A 20,714-nucleotide genomic window follows, 5' to 3' on the forward strand; every position below is an offset into this window, starting at 1 on the left:
ACTCCTGCAACCGCTCCGCCCGCTCCTCCCCGCCCCTTCCCCTCCCCCAGCTCCGCGCTCTCCTCCCCGCCCCACTCTGCTGACGCGGCGCCAGGCCCTGATTGATAGATCTGACTCGGTCAAAATTAAAAACTTCTGCCCTGAAAACAGGGAGAGAGGGAGAGTGGAAGAGGGGGAGAAAGGGAAAGGGGGAGAGAAACAAAAAGAGAAGAGCAGGGACTAGAATGAAAGAGAAAACAAGAAGCAAGGCAGGGAGGGTGGGAGGAAGAGAGGGAGGAGGCAGAAGAAACCAGCTTCTATAAACAACGTTAAAAGACCAATGGAGAATATATGTTCGCAATCTGCAAGGCAGGGAAAGGATGAAAGCGTGAATCGAACCGATCCCATATAAAAGACAAAAAATGAATAATAAAGAACTCTGACAAAGCAAAAAGGAGAGAGGACTACCCACAATGGGGGAAGGGGAGAAGACTCCGCAAGAGCTTGCATTTTAAAAACCTGTAAGTGGCCATTAGGCATAAGAAAGAGGATTAAATCACTAGTAATCAAAGAAATCCAAATTAAAACAATGAAATTTTACTTTTGGCTTATTGTATTGGCAAAAGAAAAATAATGGTAAACCTCATTGACAGGGAGCTGAAAAATGCACTTTCATGCTAGTTTAAGTGTGAATTCTTATAGAACAATTTGAAAATAAACATTAACATTTAAAATGCTTCCACCACCTTTATTTAGAAATCTCTCATCTACAGACATCTTAAAACAATTGGATAAGGATGCAAAAATATGTATTATATGGATAAGAACTGCACCATTTAAAAATATTATTTAAACATTTTAAAGTACTCTGTTTACAGGGGACCAGTCAAGTACATTATATGATATAATGAAGTAATATTTGCTGTCTTTAAAACACAGGTGGTTAATTTCCTTAAAGTTGTATATGAAATAAACTATAATTACAGGGAAAATTTCAGACTGTTTTTGCTTTTGGCTTTATGTATTTCTGTATGGTTAGAAACTGTACAACCATGTATATCTAAATATAAAAATACAATAAATTATTTTAGAACTAATATTTGACAATTTGTTGTATATCTAGGCTGGTTGTATGCATGCATGCATGTAAAAAAAGGAAAACTTGACAAGCTATACACCAATATGTTAATGATGGTAGTTATTACTGAGTGCTCCAATTGTCAATGATTCTTAATTTGCGTTTAAAAGATTGTGAATTTTCAGATGGTTTTTATAACTACGCATTTTATTTATAATTGTTTAAATCAGAAATATATTTTGGAGAAAGAGTATAGGTTGAAATTGATATACACAATAGTAATGGCAGATATTAACATATTTACTTACTTTCATTAAAGATTAAAAGAAGTAAAGATGTGGCAGTGCTGATGAAGAGAAATTGAATAATAGAAGAAATACAAATTTATGTATGTAATTCTCACCCTGGTTAGGACTACAGACAAAATAGTTCTGCCTTTAAGTATCTAGGGAAATTTTTTTTTTTTACAGGCAGAGTGGACAGTGAGAGAGAGAGACAGAGAGAAAGGTCTTCCTTTGCCATTGGTTCACCCTCCAATGGCCGCTGCGGCCGGCGCATTGCGCTGACCCGAAGCCAGGAGCCAGGTGCTTCTCCTGGTCTTCCATGTGGGTGCAGGGCCCAAGGACTTGGGCCATCCTCCACTGCACTCCCGGGCCACAGCAGAGAGCTGTACTGAAAGATGGGCAACAGAGACAGAATCCGGCGCCCTGACCGGGACTAGAACCCGGTGTGCCAGTGCCACTAGGCGGAAGGATTAGCTTATTGAGCCGCAACGCCAGCTTCTAGGGAACTTTTAACAGCAAGTCAAAATCACTGGGTCACCAACACCTTAATATATCAAGATTAGAAAAATAAAGGTATGTGGTAGCCATCAATTAATAATAGAGTATGATTAATATGATACGAAATCAAAATAATAAATTTATTTTAATATGTTAATATATATGTATAAAAATAAAAAACATAATTTATTAGCACATTCCAAACCATGGTCTATGGTGTTTATAAAAACACTCATACATATGGGAAATGTTCTATTAGAAATATACTACAATGATTTATTCCAAATTTCCACCCATATGGAAGAGGAAATGAGAAAGGATGCAGAAGAGTGATTAAAGGGAATTCTAATTAAATCTGTAAAAGCTCATTTTATTTCAAAAATGGAAGAAAATACGCCATAATGTCAGCAATAGTTGATTGTAGATGTTGGGAAATTGAGAATTATAATTTGAAGAGTCTTCCAAAAGTTCATGGAAAATATGTATCATGGGAAAACTATGCAATTATGGCAACAAAATAAATATCTTTTAGTTCCATTTTCCATGAGCTTTTGGAAGTACTCTCATGCTATTTTACTTTCCATAGTTTTCTCAACAAATGGAGAGAAAATTAAGAAAACATCACAGATCATCTTTAATTTCAACAGAATAAAGTTGGATTATATAATGAAAATGAATGAAAAATTCAACCACATGAAAATTAAAACGAAATTGAAAACTGAACAAAGTGTAAATTAAAGTTGTTATTAAAATGAATTTATAAAAATAATGAAAATAAGGCGCTGGCATTGTGGCACAACATGTTAAACGGCAGCCTACAATGATGGCATCCCATATGGATCATAGCTACTTCACTTCCAATCCAGATTGCTGCAAATGTGCCAAGGAAACCAGTAGAAGATGGCCCAAGTTCATGGGTCCCTGGACCCACTGGGGAGACCCAGAAGGAGTTCTAGGCTACTGACTTCAACCTGACCCTGTCCCCCACCATTGTAATCATTGGGGAGTGAATGAGCAGATGAAAGATCTCTCTGTCTCTCTCTCTTTCCCTCTCTCCCTCTTTCCCTCTCTCCCTCTCTCCCTGTCTCCCTCTCCCTACCTCTCTCTAACTCTGCATTTTAAGTACATAAATAAATCTTTTAAAAAGAAAATTAGAATATATACATCAGTAGTTGTAATAGGATTTACCTATGTATGAGTCATTAATCTAGTTAAGAATACGGATTTCAAGGCTTCACCCTAAACCTACTAAAATAAGCAATGAACATAAATCTGCATTCTTATCAAACTATAGTTTAACATTTGAGATATGAAATGTGATGCAGATAAATTCAGTCATATTTATACAAAGACTTTAAACACCAAATACTAAATAGTGTAAATAAGTTAATTAGGTTTTCTATGTCTTCCTGGCGCAATTTAGGTAGGTTGTATGTGTCCAAGAATCTGTCCATTTCTGATAGAATTCCCTGTTTGCAGGCATACAAGTCCTTGTAGTAATTTCTGATGATTCTTTTTATTTCTGTGGTGTCTGTTGTTACGTTTCCTTTTTCAATTATGATTTTATTGATTTGGGTCTTTTCTTTTTTTAGTTAGTTGGGACAATGGGTTGTCAATTTTGTTTATTTTTTCAAAAAACCAGCTCCTCGTTTGGCTTATTTTTTTGTAATTTTTTTTGGAATCAATCCTGTTGATTTCTTCTCTGATTTTAATTATTTCTCTTCTCCTACTGGGTTTGGGTTTGGTTTGCTGCAGATTTTCTAGATCCTTGAGATGACTTGAAAGCTCATCTATTTGGTGCCTTTCCAATTTCTTGATGTAGGCACCTATTGATATAAACTTTCCTCTTAACACTGCTTTTGTTGTATCCCAGAGGTTTTGGTATGTTCTGCTTTTATCCTCATTTACTTCCAGAAAATTTTTGATTTCTCTTTTAATTTCTTCTATGACCCATTGTTCATTCAGGAGCATGTTGTTCAATCTCCATGTGTTTGCACGTGCTCTAGGGATTCCCGAGTAGCTGATTTCCAATTTCATTTCTTTGTGGTCTGAGAAGCTGCATGGTATGATTCTAATTCTTTTGAATTTCCTGAGACTTGCTTTATGGCCTAGTATGTGGTCAATCCTAGAGAAGGTTCCAAGTACTGCTGAGAAGAATGTAAATTCTTTATGTGTAGGATGAAAAGTTCTGTAGATATCTGTTAGATCCATTTGGGCTATAGTGTCGTTTAAATCTACAGCCTCCTTGTTAATCTTCTGTCCTGTTGATCTGTGCCAATGCCACCCCACTATCTGTCTATCTCTGAGAGTGGAGTATTGAAGTCCCCCAGAACTATTGTATTGGTGCCTAAGTCTCCCTTTAAGTCCCTTAACAAGTCTTTTAAATAAGCTGGTGCCCTGTAATTAGGTGCATATACATTGATAATCATTATATCTTCCTGTTGAATGGATCCCTTAATCATTATATAGTGCCCCTCTTTGTCTCTCCTAACAGTTTTTGTGGTAAAGTTTATGTTTTCTGATTTCTGTTGAAATGGTATATCTTTTTCCAGCCTTTCACTTTCAGTATGTATGCATCATTGTTGGAAAGATGTGTTTCTTGTAAGCAGCAAAAAGATGGGTTTTGTTCCTTAACCCAATCAGCCAATCGGTGAAATGCAAATCAAAACCACAATGAGGTTTCACCTCACCCCGGTGAGAATGGCTCACATTCAGAAATCTACCAACAATAGATGCTGGAGAGGATGTGGGGAAAAAGGGACACTAACCCGCTGTTGGTGGGAATGCAAACTGGTTAAGCCACTGTCTGGAGATTCCTCAGAAACCTGAATATAACCCTACCATACAACCCAGCCATCCCACTCCTTGGAATTTCCCCAAAGGAAATTAATTTGGCAAACAAAAAAGCCATCTGCACATTAATGTTTATCGCAGCTCAATTCACAATAGCTAAGACCTGGAACCAACCCAAATGCCCATCAACAGTAGACTGGATAAAGAAATTATGGGACATGTACTCTATGGAATACTATACAGCAGTCAAAAACAATGAAACCCAGTCATTTGCAACAAGATGGAGGAATCTGGAAAACATCATGCAGAGTGAATTAAGCCAGTCCCAAAGAGACAAATATCATTTGTTCTCCCTGATCGGTGACAACTAACTGAGCACCAAAGGGGAAACCTGTTGAAGTGAAATGGACACTATAAGAAACAATGACCTGATGAGCTCTTGTCCTGACTGTTGATGTACAACGTAATACTTTATCCTTTTTAGTATTTTGTTGTTGTTGTTGTTGTTCTAGTACTAGTGGTTGAACTCTGTAATTAACACACAATTTTTCTTAGGTGTTTAAATTTTAACTGAAAAGTGATCCCTGTTAAATGTTAGAGTGGGAAAAACAGAGGGAGGAGATGTACAATTTGGGACATGCTCAATCAGACTTGCCTCGGATGGTGGAGTTAGAAATGTGCCAGGGTATTCCAATGCAATCCCAGCAAGGTGGCGTGTACCAGTGCCATTCCACTAATCCAAGTGATCCATTTCAGTTCACAATTGATGGCTCTGATAGGTCTAAGAGTCAAAGGGATCACACAAACAAGACAAGTGTCTGCTAATACTAACTGATAGAATCAAAAAGTGAGAGAACGATCCAAGATGGGAAGCCGGATACACAACAGACTCATAGAATGGCAGATGTCCTAAATAATACTCTGGCCTCAGAATCATCCCTTCAGGCAGTCGGATCTGGCTGAAGAGCCCATGAGAGTATTGTAGGCATGGAAAGCCAAGACACTCAGGAAAAAAAAAAAGACCTAAATGAAAGATCTCTGTGAGTGAGATCCCAGTGGAAACAACGGGGCCATCAAAGAAGGAGGTACCCTTCTCCGAAGGGAGGAGAGAACTTCCACTTTGACTTTGACTATGACCCTATCGGAATAAGATCAAAGTCAGCGAACTCTAAAGGCTTCCATAGCCCTGGCAACTCATGACTAGAGCCTAGGGAGATTACTGACGCCATGAACAGGAGTGTCAAATTGTTAAGTCAGCAATAGGAGTCACTATGTACTTACATCTCATGTGGGATCTGTACTTAATGTGTTGTTCAATGTGAAGTGATGCTATAACTAGCACTGAAACAGTATTTTTACACTTTGTGTTTCTGTGTGGGTGCAAACTGATGAAATCTTTACTCAGTATATTCTGCATCGATCTTCTATATATAAAGATAATTGAAAATGGAAAAAAAAAACCTGGTGTTAAATTGGCAATTGCATAGAAAATTAATTAATTTTTAAAAATTATATGATGTGTGATCTCTGTCTTTAATGTGCTGTACACTGTTATTTAATGCTATAACTAGTATTCCAACAGTGTTTTTTCACTTTCTGTTGCTATGTGCGGGCAAACTGTTGAAATCTTTGCTTCATATGTGCTAAACTGATCTTCTGTATATAAAGAGAATTGAAAATGAATCTTGAAGTGAATGGAACGGGAGAGGGAGCCGGAAACAGGAGGGTTGTGGGTGGGAGGGAAGTTTTTTTGGGGGAAGCCATTGTAATCCATAAGCTGAACTTTGGAAATTTATAGTCATTAAATAAAAGTAAAAAAAAAAAACTAACAGGCCAGTCCACTGCAGTCGCTTTCAATGTGGTAAGCCTGGGCTTCAGCAGAAATCAGCTTGTGAAGAGCCCTGGCAGCTCTGCCAAGAGTTGGATCACTGGAAATGGACCTGCCCTGGAGTCGAAGGATGCCCAGGTCGGAGCCACAGATCTTTTTGGCTCTAAGCTGAAAAGCCCTTCATTCAGCCCAACTTCCAAAGTGACCACTGCAGCTGAAGGTATGGTAAAGTAGGGTCAGCAACATTGCAGGCAGAACTGTAAATTTCTTGTTAGAGATGCCACCTGCATTTACCTGGCCAGCTCTCCTCCCAGGCCAGCCAAGTATGAAAGTCAACAGAGTGCCTTCCCCTAAGAGGTTCACACCTCCCTTAGGATATACCCCATGTGAAGAGATAGATAGGTCTGGGCCTCTTAACTTACAAGGCCTAAAGCCCACCAGATTATTATCAAGCCCCTTCTATCAGGTTCTACTTGCCTCTCAATCAGAAAACTTAATTGTAGCTTAGACAGCACCTTTCTTAGCTCCTCTAATAATGACTCTGTCCTTTGTTCTAGACCCTGTCTAGCGCACTTGGGCCTCATTCTTTTATAATCATAACCTCTACTCTACCACCAATGGCTCTACTCCCAACCTGTGTGTACTGATGGTCCTCTTCCCCACTTCATGCTGTATAATTGTTCAAACCTGGTAAATGCCACTCTTAGGATCATTGGTTACTATCCTCACTCTGTCTTTTATGACCTTGTCTAAATATGATCAGAGTCGGCAAACTTGGAAGGCTTCCATAGCCTTGGCAACTCATGACGACAGCCTAGGATGGTTACTGGCGCCATAAACTAGAGTGTCAATTTGTTGGGTCAACAACAGGAGCCACTGTGTACTCGCTCCTAATGTGGGATCTCTGTCCTTAATGTGCTGTACATTTTGATTTAATGCTATAACTAGTACTCAAACAGTATGTTTCACTTTGTGTTTCTATGTGGGTGCAAACTGTTGAAATCTTTATACTAAATTGATCTTCTGTATATAAAGAGAATTGAAAATGAATGTTGATGTGAATGGAAGGGGAGAGGGTGCGGGAGAGGGGAGGGTCGTGGATGGGAGGGAAGTTATGGAAGGGGAAAGCCATTGTAATCCATAAACTGTACACTGGAAATTTATATTCATTAAATAAAAGTAAAAAAAAAAAACTAACAGGCCAGTCCACTGCAGTCGCTTTCAATGTGGTAAGCCTGGGCTTCAGCAGAAATCAGCTTGTGAAGAGCCCTGGCAGCTCTGCCAAGAGTTGGATCACTGGAAATGAACCTGCCCTGGAGTCGAAGGATGCCCTGGTCAGAGCCACAGATCTTTTTGGCTCTAAGCTGAAAAGCCCTTCATTCAGCCCAACTTCCAAAGTGACCACTGCAGGTGAGGGTATGGTCAAGTAGGGTCAGCAACATTGCAGGCAGAACTGTAAATTTCTTGTTGGAGATGCCCCCTGCCTTTACCTGGCCAGCTCTCCTCCCAGGCCAGCCAAGTATGAAAGTTCTATTTGCCTCTCAATCAGAAAAATTACTTGTAGCTTAGACAGCACCTTTCTTAGCTCCTCTAATAATGACTCTGTCCTTTGTTCTAGGCCCTGTCTAGTGCACTTGGGCCTCATTCCTTTGTAATCATAACCTCTACTCTATCACCAATGGCTCTACTCCCAACCTGTGTGTACTGATGGTCCTCTTCCACACTTAATGCTGTATAATTGTTCAAACCTGGTAAATGCCACTCTTAGGATCATTGGTTACTATCCTCACTCTTTTATGACCTTGTCTAAATATGATCAGAGTCGGCAAACTTGGAAGGCTTCCATAGCCTTGGCAACTCATGACGACAGCCTAAGATGGTTACTGGCGCCATAAACTAGAGTGTCAATTTGTTGGGTCAACAACAGGAGCCACTGTGCACTTGCTCCTCATGTGGGATCTCTGTCCTTAATGTGCTGTCCATTGTGATTTAATGCTATAACTAGTACTCAAACAGTATGTTTCACTTTGTGTTTCTATGTGGGTGCAAACTGTTGAAATCTTTATACTAAATTGATCTTCTGTGTATGGTGAGAATCGAAAATGAATCTTGATGGAAATGGAAGGGGAGAGGGAGCGGGAGAGGGGAGGGTTGCGGGTGGGAGGGAAGTTATGGGAGGGGGAAGTCATTGTAATCAATAAGCTGTACACTGGAAATTTATATTCATTAAATACAAGTTAAAAAAAAGAAAGTCAACAGAGTGCCTTCCCCTAAGAGGTTCACACCTTCCTTAGGATATACCCCATGTGAAGAGATAGATAGGTCTGGGCCTCTTAACTTACAAGGCCTAAAGCCCACCAGATTATTATCAAGCCCCTTCTATCAGGTTCTACTTGCCTCTCAATCAGAAAACTTAATTGTAGCTTAGACAGCACCTTTCTTAGCTCCTCTAATAATGACTCTGTCCTTTGTTCTAGACCCTGTCTAGCGCACTTGGGCCTCATTCCTTTGTAATCATAACCTCTACTCTACCACCAATGGCTCTACTCCCAACCTGTGTGTACTGATGGTCCTCTTCCCCACTTCATGCTGTATAATTGTTCAAACCTGGTAAATGCCACTCTTAGGATCATTGGTTACTATCCTCACTCTGTCTTTTATGACCTTGTCTAAATATGATCAGAGTCGGCAAACTTGGAAGGCTTCCATAGCCTTGGCAACTCATGACGACAGCCTAGGGTGGTTACTGGCGCCATAAACTAGATGTCAATTTGTTGGGTCAACAACAGGAGCCACTGTGCACTCGCTCCTAATGTGGGATCTCTGTCCTTAATGTGCTGTACATTTTGATTTAATGCTATAACTAGTACTCAAACAGTATGTTTCACTTTGTGTTTCTATGTGGGTGCAAACTGTTGAAATCTTTATACTAAATTGATCTTCTGTATATAAAGAGAATTGAAAATGAATCTTGATGCAAATGGAAGGGGAGAGGGTGCGGGAGAGGGGAGGGTCGTGGATGGGAGGGAAGTTATGGAAGGGGGAAGCCATTGTAATCCATAAACTGTACACTGGAAATTTATATTCATTAAATAAAAGTTAAAAATAAACTAAAAAAATTAATTAGACATTAAAATAAAGAAGACAAAAGAGAGCGGCAAGATGGTGGAATAGGAAGGGAGCACACTGATAGTCCGGAAAGACACAGTTTAATTAAAGTGGAGATACTGCATGGTCAAGGAAGAGTAGGGGAAGAAACAGCAGAGGAAACTCTTCCGGAACTAGTGATTCACAGTGGACCTGCATGGAGAGTGTGAGAGCCCAAGTTTGGGACACCAGCGGCAGACTCAACACACCAGCGCTGGAACGCGAGGTGAGCCGAACCTCAATAGCCCGAGACACCAGCGGGCAAGTGGAAAGAGGAGACTAGAGGGAACGAGGCTTGAAACTCAGTGGGGAAAAGTTCACCAGGCTAACTAGAAGAGAGAGAGGAAAAAAAAGTGACCGATACTGACATGAGTATCTCTCTCTCTGCTCACCCCTCAAAGGCGAGCAAGACAAAGAGCAGGCGCCATTTTGGACATACGTCACAAGCAGGGCGACCTCAGGTCTGCACTGGCCCTGAGCCTAGCAGAAAAACCTGACTCTGGGGGGAGGGGTGAAATAACAGGAGATTAGCATCTAACTTGACAACCCAGTGGGAGACTGCAGGAGAACTGGAGCCCACACTGAGGGCAGCACAGATTCCCTGTGTGATTCTTGGGAAAGAGCTTCCAATCTCTGGCTCCTGTGGGTATATCATTTGCCTGCTAACTACCTCCAATTACGTTCAGCTGTGCGGAATTACTTCCCTTTTGAATCAAAAAAAAGAAAGAGAGATTTACCATGCCTAACCTGGGAGTGTCATCTTTGACACACCCTCAACCCTGAGGAACCAAACACAGCTCTCAGGCCACACTCATCTCAAGCCTCTAAGGCTCCACCGAAAGCAGACAGTCCACTTAATATAGAGCCATAGTGTAACAAGAAAAAACACCACAGTGAAGAAACCAAATATCTCCAACATGCCAAACAACAAACGCAAAAACCGAGGAAACAAGAACAAGGAATACACTATGATGCCCCCAAATGAACAAGACTCCCCAATCCAAGATTATGAAGATGATGAAATAGAAGAAATGCAAGAAGTGGATCTCAAAAAATTGATAAGAACATTATGAAGTTCTCAAAAACAAATTCTTGAACTACAGAAATCCTTAATGGACAAGATAGAAAATCTCTCTCGTGAATGAAATATTAAGGAGGAATCAAAATGAAATGAAACAACTAGTAGAACAAGAAACTGTGATAGTTACGAGAAATCATAATGAAATGAAGAATTCAATAGATCAAATGACAAACACATTAGAGAGCCTTAAAAACAGAATGGGCGAAGCAGAAGAGAGAATATCAGAGTTAGAAGACAGAGAACAGGAAAGGAAACAGGCAAACCTAAGAAAAAAGAAGAAATTAGAAATCTAAAAAATATTGTCGGGAATCTACAGGATACTATTAAAAAACCCAACATTCGGGTTCTAGGAGTTCCTGAAGGCATGGAGAAGGAGAAAGGATTAGAAGGCATTTTCAGTGAGATACTAGCAGAAAATTTCCCAGGTTTGGAGAAGGACAGAGGCATCTTAGTACAGGAAGCTTATAGAACCCCTAATAAACATGACCAAAAGAGATCCTCACCACGACATGTTGTAATCAAACTCACCACAGTGAAACATAAAGAAAAGATCCTAAAATGTGCAAGAGAGAAACGTCAGATTACTCTCAGAGGATCTCCAGTTAGACGCACAGCAGACTTCTCATCAGAAACCCTACAAGCTAGAAGGAAATGGTGAGACATAGCCCAGGTGCTAAGAGACAAAAACTGCCAGCCCAGAATATTATATCCTGCAAAGCTCTCATTTGTGAATGAAGGTGAAATTAAGACTTTTCATAGCAAACAGAAACTGAAAGAATTTGTTGCCAGTCATCCTGCCCTGCAAAAGATGCTTAAAGATGTGTTACACACAGAAACACAGAAACATGGTCACCAATATGAAAGAAGGTAAAGGAAGGAAACCTCACAACAAAAGGTCACAGGAAGCTCAATTTCTCTTTGACATAGAATTAAACTCTGATGCTCTCTTAAAGCAATGTGTTAAAGTAATCTATTATGTTCTCTTGATGTCTGTTAAATTCTAATAGTTCTAAAACAGCTGAATTTTTATTAAGAGCTATGGGTTATTTAAATATGTGCTTATTTTCAAAGATTTGAATAATCACCTTGTAACAATGATCAACTTTGGTCTATGTTATGTCATGATTTTAAGGAATCTTATTTCAACCAGCTATTTTGGATTTTGAGCCTTCTTGGCATCTTGACAGGCATTCAAAAAATCAAAGGTTCAAACAATCTGGACTCTAAAATTTCCAGTAAATCTTGGACTTTGGTTTTTCCAGTTTGGGCCCAACGGAAAAAATCGTAGGACCTATGTGTCTCATCTTATAGAGACACTGACTAATCAGGCTATTTGGATTATATTAGAAGTACTGTCAAGTACAATCTTTAGACCTTATAAAAGAGATGGCTAACATTTTTCTGTAATAGCATAGCCAAAATAAGAACTTAAATAATAATCTCATAGCTAGATTCACTTCGCCATCAGCAAAGTATACAGTAAGTAAAAAAAAACTCCCTTTCAGACCAAAGGGAAAGAAAGTTTTTAAGTGAGAATCTAATTTTCCTCATGGGCATTGTCTACCTTAGAAAAACTACTACAGAACATGCCTGTGACTATAGACTTGTAGTTCAGGCCACCGAAGATTAGAGATGGGACTTGGGCACTCCCTTGACTTGCATCCTCTGGTCTGCTTTAACAAAAACCAGGAGGAAAAGAAAGCTAGGCATCAGAAGCAATGGGTGGCAGGCCTATTAATGGCTGATCTGTACAGTGATCTGCCCTCAAGGAGACCCAACAGGCCAGTCCACTGCAGTGGCTTTCAATGTGGTAAGCCTGGGCTTCAGCAGAAGTCAGCTTGTGAAGAGCCCTGGCAGCTCTGCCAAGAGTTGGATCACTGGAAATGGACCTGCCCTGGAGTCGAAGGATGCCCAGGTCAGAGCAACAGATCTTATTGGCTCTAAGCTGAAAAGCCCTTCACTCAGCCCAACTTCCAAAGTGACCACTGCAGCTGAGGGGACGGCCAAGTAGGGTCAGCAACATTGCAGGCAGAACTGTAAATTTCTTGTTAGAGATGCCCCCTGCCTTTACCTGGCCAGCTCTCCTCCCAGGCCAGCCAAGTAATGAAAGTCAACAGAGTGCCTTCCCCTAGGAGGTTCACACCTCCCTTAGGATATACCCCATGTGAAGAGATAGGTAGGTCTGGGCCTCTTAACTTACAAGGCCTAAAGCCCACCAGATTATTATCAAGCCCCTTCTATCAGGATCCATTTGCCTCTCAATCAGAAAAATTACTTGTAGCTTAGACAGCACCTTTCTTAGCTCCTCTAATAATGACTCTGTCCTTTGTTCTAGACCCTGTCTAGCGCACTTGGGCCTCATTCCTTTGTAATCATAACCTCTACTCTACCACCAATGGCTCTACTCCCAACCTGTGTGTACTGATGGTCCTCTTCCCCACTTAATGCTGTATAATTGTTCAAACCTGGTAAATGCCACTCTTAGGATCATTGGTTACTATCCTCACTCTGTCTTTTATGACCTTGTCTAAATATGATCAGAGTCGGCAAACTTGGAAGGCTTCCATAGCCTTGGCAACTCATGACAACAGCCTAGGGTGGTTACTGGCGTCATAAACTAGAGTGTCAATTTGTTGGGTCAACAACAGGAGCCATTGTACACTTGCTCCTCATGTGGGATCTCTGTCTTTAATGTGCTGTACATTTTGATTTAATGCTATAACTAGTACTCAAACAGTATGTTTCACTTTGTGTTTCTATGTGGGTGCAAACTGTTGAAATCTTTATACTAAATTGATCTTCTGTATATAAAGAGAATTGAAAATGAATGTTGATGTGAATGGAAGGGGAGAGGGATCGGGAGAGAGGAGGGTTGCGTGTGGGAGGGAAGTTTTTTTGTGGGGAAGGCATTGTAATCCATAAGCTGTACACTGGAAATTTATATTCATTAAGTAAAAGTTAAAAAAATAAAATTAAATTAAATAAAAATTTAAAAAATAAAAGAAAACAATTGTAAAATACACACACACACACATTACATATCACCTCGCCCCTGTCAGAATGACTAAAATCCAAAACACACAGAGCAACAAATGTTGGTGAGGATGTGGACAAAGGGGAACACTTGTATACTGTTTGTGGGAATTTAAATTGGTGCAGCCACTGTGGAAAACAGTGTTGGGATTTCTTTAGAAAAAAGAAAAAAAAATAGAAACAGACTTGCTGTATAATCCATCAATGCCACTTCTAGATTTATTCCCAAAAGTTGAACACAAGGTTTCAAAGAGATACCTACACCATCATGATCATAGCAGAACTGTTCACAGTAGCCAAAAGTTGAAATTAACCAAGATGCCCATCATCAGATGAATGGAATAAAGAAAATGAGGCATATATACACAATGGGATATTATTCAACTATCAGATAGAATGATATTCTAGCATTTGCAGCAAAATAGATACAAGTGTCAAACATAATGTTGACTGAAATAAACCAGACCCAGAAAGACACATACTGGGTATTCACCCTTATATGTGGGAGCTAACATTCAAAAATTAAAAAAAAAATAGAGTAAGAAACGGCTCTGTGTATCAGTATTTCTGTGAAGCCAAAGTTTAAGAATGTTATACTCCTATAGTTTTAATGATCTGTGATAACTTTCAAATTTACTGTAAATGGGAGAGTCATTTTTCTATTCAATTATTGTTTATAGCTATTGTCTAAATTCCCAGTAAACTTGGCTTTTTCCTTGTTGGAAAAAAAATAAAGAAGACAAAAGAAATCAAGGAGGGAAATGGGGAAACTACAAAATGACAAAGCCAAACAATGAATTCACAAACAGGAAAAGTAAAAATATATTCGATAAAACTAAGAAGTTCTTTGAAGAAACAGCCAAATAGAAAAACTGCTATTAGGTTACTCTTGGGTTACAGTTCACTTACTAAAGAAATAGAAGATGGGGCAACAGCACACTTATTTCTCCACCTTTCCTGCGCCCCATCACAAACACATTTCTTTGAGTTATCTTCGTTTAGCATATAAATCATGTCACCTTTGATGTTAATTCCAAAATATGATGTAAAATTACTTTTTAATTTAATTTATCCCAGAAGTCGAATCTACATGTCTTTATTAGGGAGTAGCACAGCACCGATTAGCTGAATTTTAAAAACAAGAGCAAAAAGACAGATAAATAAAAATTAGTGCTCACATGTTTAATCATATATGATTGGAATCTTTTTTAAGACTATGAGAAAATACTTGGTATAAATCTATTGTTTAAGATTTTATTTATTTGAAAAACAGAGTTACGGGGGGGGAGGGAGGAGAGAGCTCTCCCATCTGTTGGTACACTACCAAATGCCAGTGACAGCCAGAGCTGGGCCAGGCCAAAACCAGTAGCCAGGAACTTCATCTGGGTCTGCCACAGGAGTTCAGGGGCCCAAGCACTTGGGCCATCTTCTGCTGCTTTCCAATGTGCATTAGTAGGGAGCTAGATCAGAAGTGGAACAGTGGGGACCTGAACTGGCATTGCAGACAGTAGATTAACCTGCTGCAAGAGGATGGTGGCACCCTTTGTATAAATCTTGACTAATAATAAAGAAAAGTTGATGACATGGCCAAAATATGTTCAGCAGAAGTAGAAAACCCTGTGAGAGATATGTAAGAATGTAAATAATTAATCAACTTTCTGGTTTAAAGTAACAGCTAAGCTTAATGTTTTTATAAAACTGTTCTCTTTACCAAATCTCATGGACAGAAATTACATGAGAAAAAAGTAAACCCCTAGCGGTGTTGGGAAGGTGAATACTGCCAGCAATGAATCTTCATGTCAAAAATGCATTCTAGATTAAAGTGGCATCATAACATTTACCAAAATATTTATATCATCTACAAATGGTGACAATCCTTCTTTAACAAAGAAAAAAACTAAGTGATGACATTGGTAGAGGTCATTAAATATGGATTTTAAACCTCTGAATATTAAGAATACTTTAAAATTTTCAAAATTAAAGCCAAACAGAAAACTTGTCACACCTGAGGTCTATCCATGACACAAACATATTTTTACAGGTCAGTTTAAATAAAAATTAACACTAAGGATAAGTACACAAAAGACACATAAATGTACCTTACAAAAGAAAGTCAAGAAGGAAAAAAGGAAGGAAGGAAAGAAGGAAGTGAGGGAAATGTAGGGAGGGAGGAAGGGCACATTTATCTTCTTGAATAAAAAAAAGTAAGTAACTAAAATATTTTTCTCCATAAAATTTAAAAGACTGATATAATATCCAGTCTTACCATAGTTGATCCAGAGTGCTTAGGTTCAAATCCTGGTTGTAGTACTTCCATTTATTAGCTGCATGATGTTGGACAGATAACCTAACTTTTCTGTACCTCACTATTAATCTTTGAAATGAAAAAATGTTTTGAGTATCAAATAAATTAGCAGGAATGCATAAATTAGTATGAATACAGATACAGATAAGTATATATATATATATATATATATAGGTATACAGATAAGTGTCTTGTTCATAGAAAGCACTTTATAAATATTATTTTTAAAATTACTATTATTTTCAGAAATTTTGCTGAGAATTAAGTACAGTAGGTTACAATGTATGTGACAAGCAATTTGCTAATAACACTAAAAGCTAAATAAATATGCAGACAATTTTACTGAACGATTCTACTTTTAGGAAGTTTCCCTGAGGAAGTAATGCCTATTGTGAAGATTTTGAGGTGAGTCCAGCACTGTAGCATAGTAGATGCTGGCATCCATTAAGGGTACCAGTTCAAGTCCTGGCTACTCCACTTTCGATACAGCTCTCTGCTTATGGCCTGGTAAAGCAGCAGAAGATAGTGTAAGTGCTTAGGCCCCTACACCCATGTGGGAGACCTAGAAGAAGCTCCTGGCTTTGAATCAGCCCAGCTCTGACCTTGGCAGTCATTTGGTCATTTGGGGAGTGAACCAGCAGATGGAAAACCTCTCTCTCTCTCTCTCTCTCTTTCTCGCTGCTTTTCAAGTAAATATATAATTCTAAACAAAAAGATTTTGAAGAGACTGCACTAACTGAAGGCTGCGTTGTCTTCCTGGAGTGATCTACTGAATCTGAGGAAAATTTCATTATTGTTCTTCACTCCTGTTGAAGCACATAGAGTCAAATAACACAGAAATAGAAAGACAGTAATGTTTTTAATGTCAAGAGCATAGACTTGAGCCAAACAAAATAGACTTGGATTACTACGCCAGCTTGTTTTCTAATTTTTTGACATTAAAGTAGTTCATTCATTTCTCTGAATCTTAGTTTCATGATCAGCAAAAAATGAGACTAATATGCATAATCTTCAATATTGTATTATAGGCAGTAAGAATATGAGAAAGACAATAATTTTTCTACCTTTGTCTGAAAAAAAGCAAGTGAAAAAATTTACCCTTAGTAAGTTAAAGTATGAAATAAAAAATGAAAAAACAACAAAATTTCAAAACCAGTAAATTATAAGAGCAAAGATAACAGTCTGTTTGGCAGATATGTAGTCTGTTTTGGAGCTGTGTTTTCAAATTATGTATAATTCTTGTTCTGACTCCATGCTCCATGAATGTACAAGTCAAACTTTCTTGAATGTAATAAAATTCTAATGTTAGATATACACTTTACCTTCTAGGACATTATCAACTGACAAACCCTAGACTGGCTTTGGCTTGTTAGCAATTAACACTTGACAAATTTCTCATTAAAATTCAGATATCAAACTTTCTTTCAGGGCTGGTATTGTGGCATTGTGGCTAAAACAGCTGCCTGGGACACCAGCATCCCATATGGGCAACAGTTTGTGTCCAGGCTGCTCCACTTCCAATCCAGCTCCCTGCTAATGGCCTAGGTAAAGCAGTAGAAGATGGCCCAAGTGCTTGGGCCCCTGAACCCATGTGTGAGATCCGAATAAAGCTCCTGGCTACTGTCTTTGACCTGGCCCAGCCCTACCTGTCACCAGCATTTGGTCTGTGTCACCCTTGTGAGAGACCTGGATAGAGCTCCAGGCTCCTGACTTTAGCCTGGTCCCACCATAAATTATTGTGGCTGTCTGGTGAGTGAACTAGCCAATGGAAGATTTCCCTCTGTCTATGTAACTCTGACTTTGAAATAAATAACTGAATCTTTAAAAATTATCTTTCAAAATTAAATGATCTACTCACATTGGGTTCAAATAATTGGAAGTGACATAATTTGGAACTTCATCTTTTACATAAGCCATGTCTTCTGATTTGCCAGTCTCCACCAGGTCCACTTCATTTATTTTCTTATCCAGTTGATGTTGTAAGCAATGGGATTTTTGATCTTTTAAGGACAAGCTTAAGCTTTCAGTCCCTTCACTGTTATCTCCTGAAAACTAGCTTCACTGAAGCACTGAGGTAAATTGGAAAAGACCAAGAAAATGATTGGGTCACTTTCTTAGAGGACAAAATATTTTTTTTTTCTTTTTTTAAATTTTTTTTTATTTTTTTGACAGGCAGAGTGGATAGTGAGAGAGAGAGACAGAGAGAAAGGTCTTCCTTTTTTGCCGTTGGTTCACCCTCCAATGGCCGCTGAGGCCGGCGCATCACGCTGATCCGAAGCCAGGAGCCAGGTGTTTCTCCTGGTCTCCCATGCAGGTGCAGGGCCCAAGCACTTGGGCCATCCTCCACTGCCTTCCCGGGCCATAGCAGAGAGCTGGCCTGGAAGAGGGGCAACCAGGATAGAATCCGGCGCCCCAACCGGGACTAGAACCCGATGTGCCAGCGCCGCAAGGCGGAGGATTAGCCTGTCAAGCCACAGCGCCGGCCAGAGGACAAAATATTTATGCTAGGTAGAATGTAAGTATGACTACCAGAGCACTCTCAAGTCGCATGCTCCTTCCAGTGTGGGGAAGGCACTGACAATCTAGGGCAGCTGGACTGCAGATGGCCTCCAGCAACACTGGATGTAGCACCCAAGACCACAGCCCCAAGCACAGCCTGCCCGCCCAGCCTTTGGAAAACCAAACTGGACAGTAGACGTTGCTCACTATGATGACACGCTCTCCAGTGATCTCCGTTCGTCAACCACCACAGGGAGATCTCTGCTTCCTGGGGCTGAAAGACCCCAATCTTCCAGCAAGCTGAAGCTGAAGGGTACTGTGGTACCAGCCTGATGTCCTCCCACAAAGGACCCATGATGGCACAGGGCAGCGGGGCACCTGCCGTAACAGGGAAGTGGAGCTGATCGAATTGGGATCTCTGTTACAAGAGAAGTGCAAATGAGCATCACCAACCCAACCAATGCTGAAGAAGATCAAATGTACCCAGTGCCCCAGGAAGAAGAGGAGGAGGTGTGGGTACTGACGCTGCCCCTGCAGGCCCATCACCATGGAGAGATGGAGGAGTTTGCTTACAACATCTGGGAGGATCGTTGGAGGGTCATCTTGTATGATGTGCTGCCTGACTGGCTGAAGGACAGTGACTACTTGCTTCACTGCCACAAACCACCATGCCCTCCTTCCTGGCCTACTTCAAGAGCATCTTGCACATCTATACAGAAACTGGACCCATCTGCTTGGTTTCCTGCTGTTTCTCTTTTTGGGAATCTTGACTATGCTCAAACCAAATATGTACTTCATGGCCCCTCTCCACGAGAAGGTGGTTTTTGGGATGTTCTTTTTGGTTGCAGTGTTCTGCCTCAGTTTCTCCTGGCTCTATCACACTATCTATTGCCATTCAGAGAAAGTCTCTTGGACATTTTCAAACTGGACTATTCAGTGATTGCTGTACTGATCATGGGGAGCTTTGTCTCCCAGCTCTATCACTCTTCCTGCTCCCCACAGCCACAGCTCATCTGCCTCTCCATCATCTGTGTCCTGGGCATTTCTTCCATCATCCTGGCTTAGTGGGACCATTTTGCCATCCCTCAGCACTGCCAGACAAGAGCAGATGTGTTCCTGGGACTTGGCTTAAGTGGCATTGTGCCCACCATGCATTTTACTCTCACTGAGGACTTTGTCAAGGCCACCACAGTGGGCCAGATTGCCTGGTTCTTCCTCATGTCTGTGATGTACATCACCAGAGCCAGGCTTTGTGCTGTATGTATTCCTGAGCACTTCTTTCCTGGAAAATTTGACATTTGGTTCCAGTCTCATCAGATTTTCCACATTCTGGAGGTGGCAGCAGCCATTGTTCACTTCTACAGGGTCTCCAACCTTCAGGAATTCTGATATGGCCTAGAAGGTGGCTGTACTGACAGTTCCTTTCTCTGAACCTTCCTACCTGAGGGGTGAAGGAGGAACTTCCCAAGTGCTTTTAAAAATAACTTCTTTGCTGAAGTGAAAGGAAAAGTCTGAGTTGTCTGTTTCTAGAAGAAACCTCTTAGAGAATTAAGTATTAGCCGAGCTGCAGCCCACTGTCACCCCACTGGACAGAAAACTTGCATTTCCTTTCTGCTAGCTGGGGAGGGTCGCCATGGGCTGACCTTACCATCCCCCCCCCCTTGGCATGGCAACTGCTGACCCTTCACAGACAGTACTTTGAAGTTCATGATGAGATTTTTACCCCTCCTCTAACTATTTTGGAGAAAAATTATGGACTGGAATTCTCCAGAAAGTCTGGTTTTATTCTGGAAGAAAGTGTCCCTCCATTACTCCATCCTTACTTTGTAACCTAGCTTATGACAGGAGATCATTTTTGTAGCACACTTTTCAAAATCAAGTATAACCTGGCGCCATCTTTCTAGGGCCCAGATCTGCTTACACAACAGGAAGAATAAAGCCAGCAACCTGTACTGAGCCCAGCTATTCATGGAGGTGTGTCCAGGCTTCAGAAAACTTGTTTTAATTTTTTTTCTTAGCAGAGTAATATAAGATTAAAATGGGGAAGTATATTTAATATTTAATATTGAGCATAAAGAAACCTGCTATTGTTGCTATATATCTTGATGCAAAGAGTATGAGGATAACAAAAGAACATACAGAAGACACTTGGCATTCAAAGAAAAAAAAACACTTTCCCTTGATGATGA

At 40.1% G+C, this 20,714-nt stretch overlaps 1 pseudogene; it reads left to right on the forward strand.

Moving 5' to 3' along the window:
* Positions 1-18,857: 18,857 nt before the first annotated feature.
* LOC133753537 (adiponectin receptor protein 1-like) lies at positions 18,858-19,956 on the forward strand (annotated as a pseudogene).
* The last annotated feature ends 758 nt before the right edge of the window (positions 19,957-20,714 follow it).

This window comes from Lepus europaeus, chromosome X, assembly GCF_033115175.1.
Source record: "Lepus europaeus isolate LE1 chromosome X, mLepTim1.pri, whole genome shotgun sequence".
Taxonomy (NCBI): Eukaryota; Metazoa; Chordata; class Mammalia; order Lagomorpha; family Leporidae; genus Lepus; species Lepus europaeus.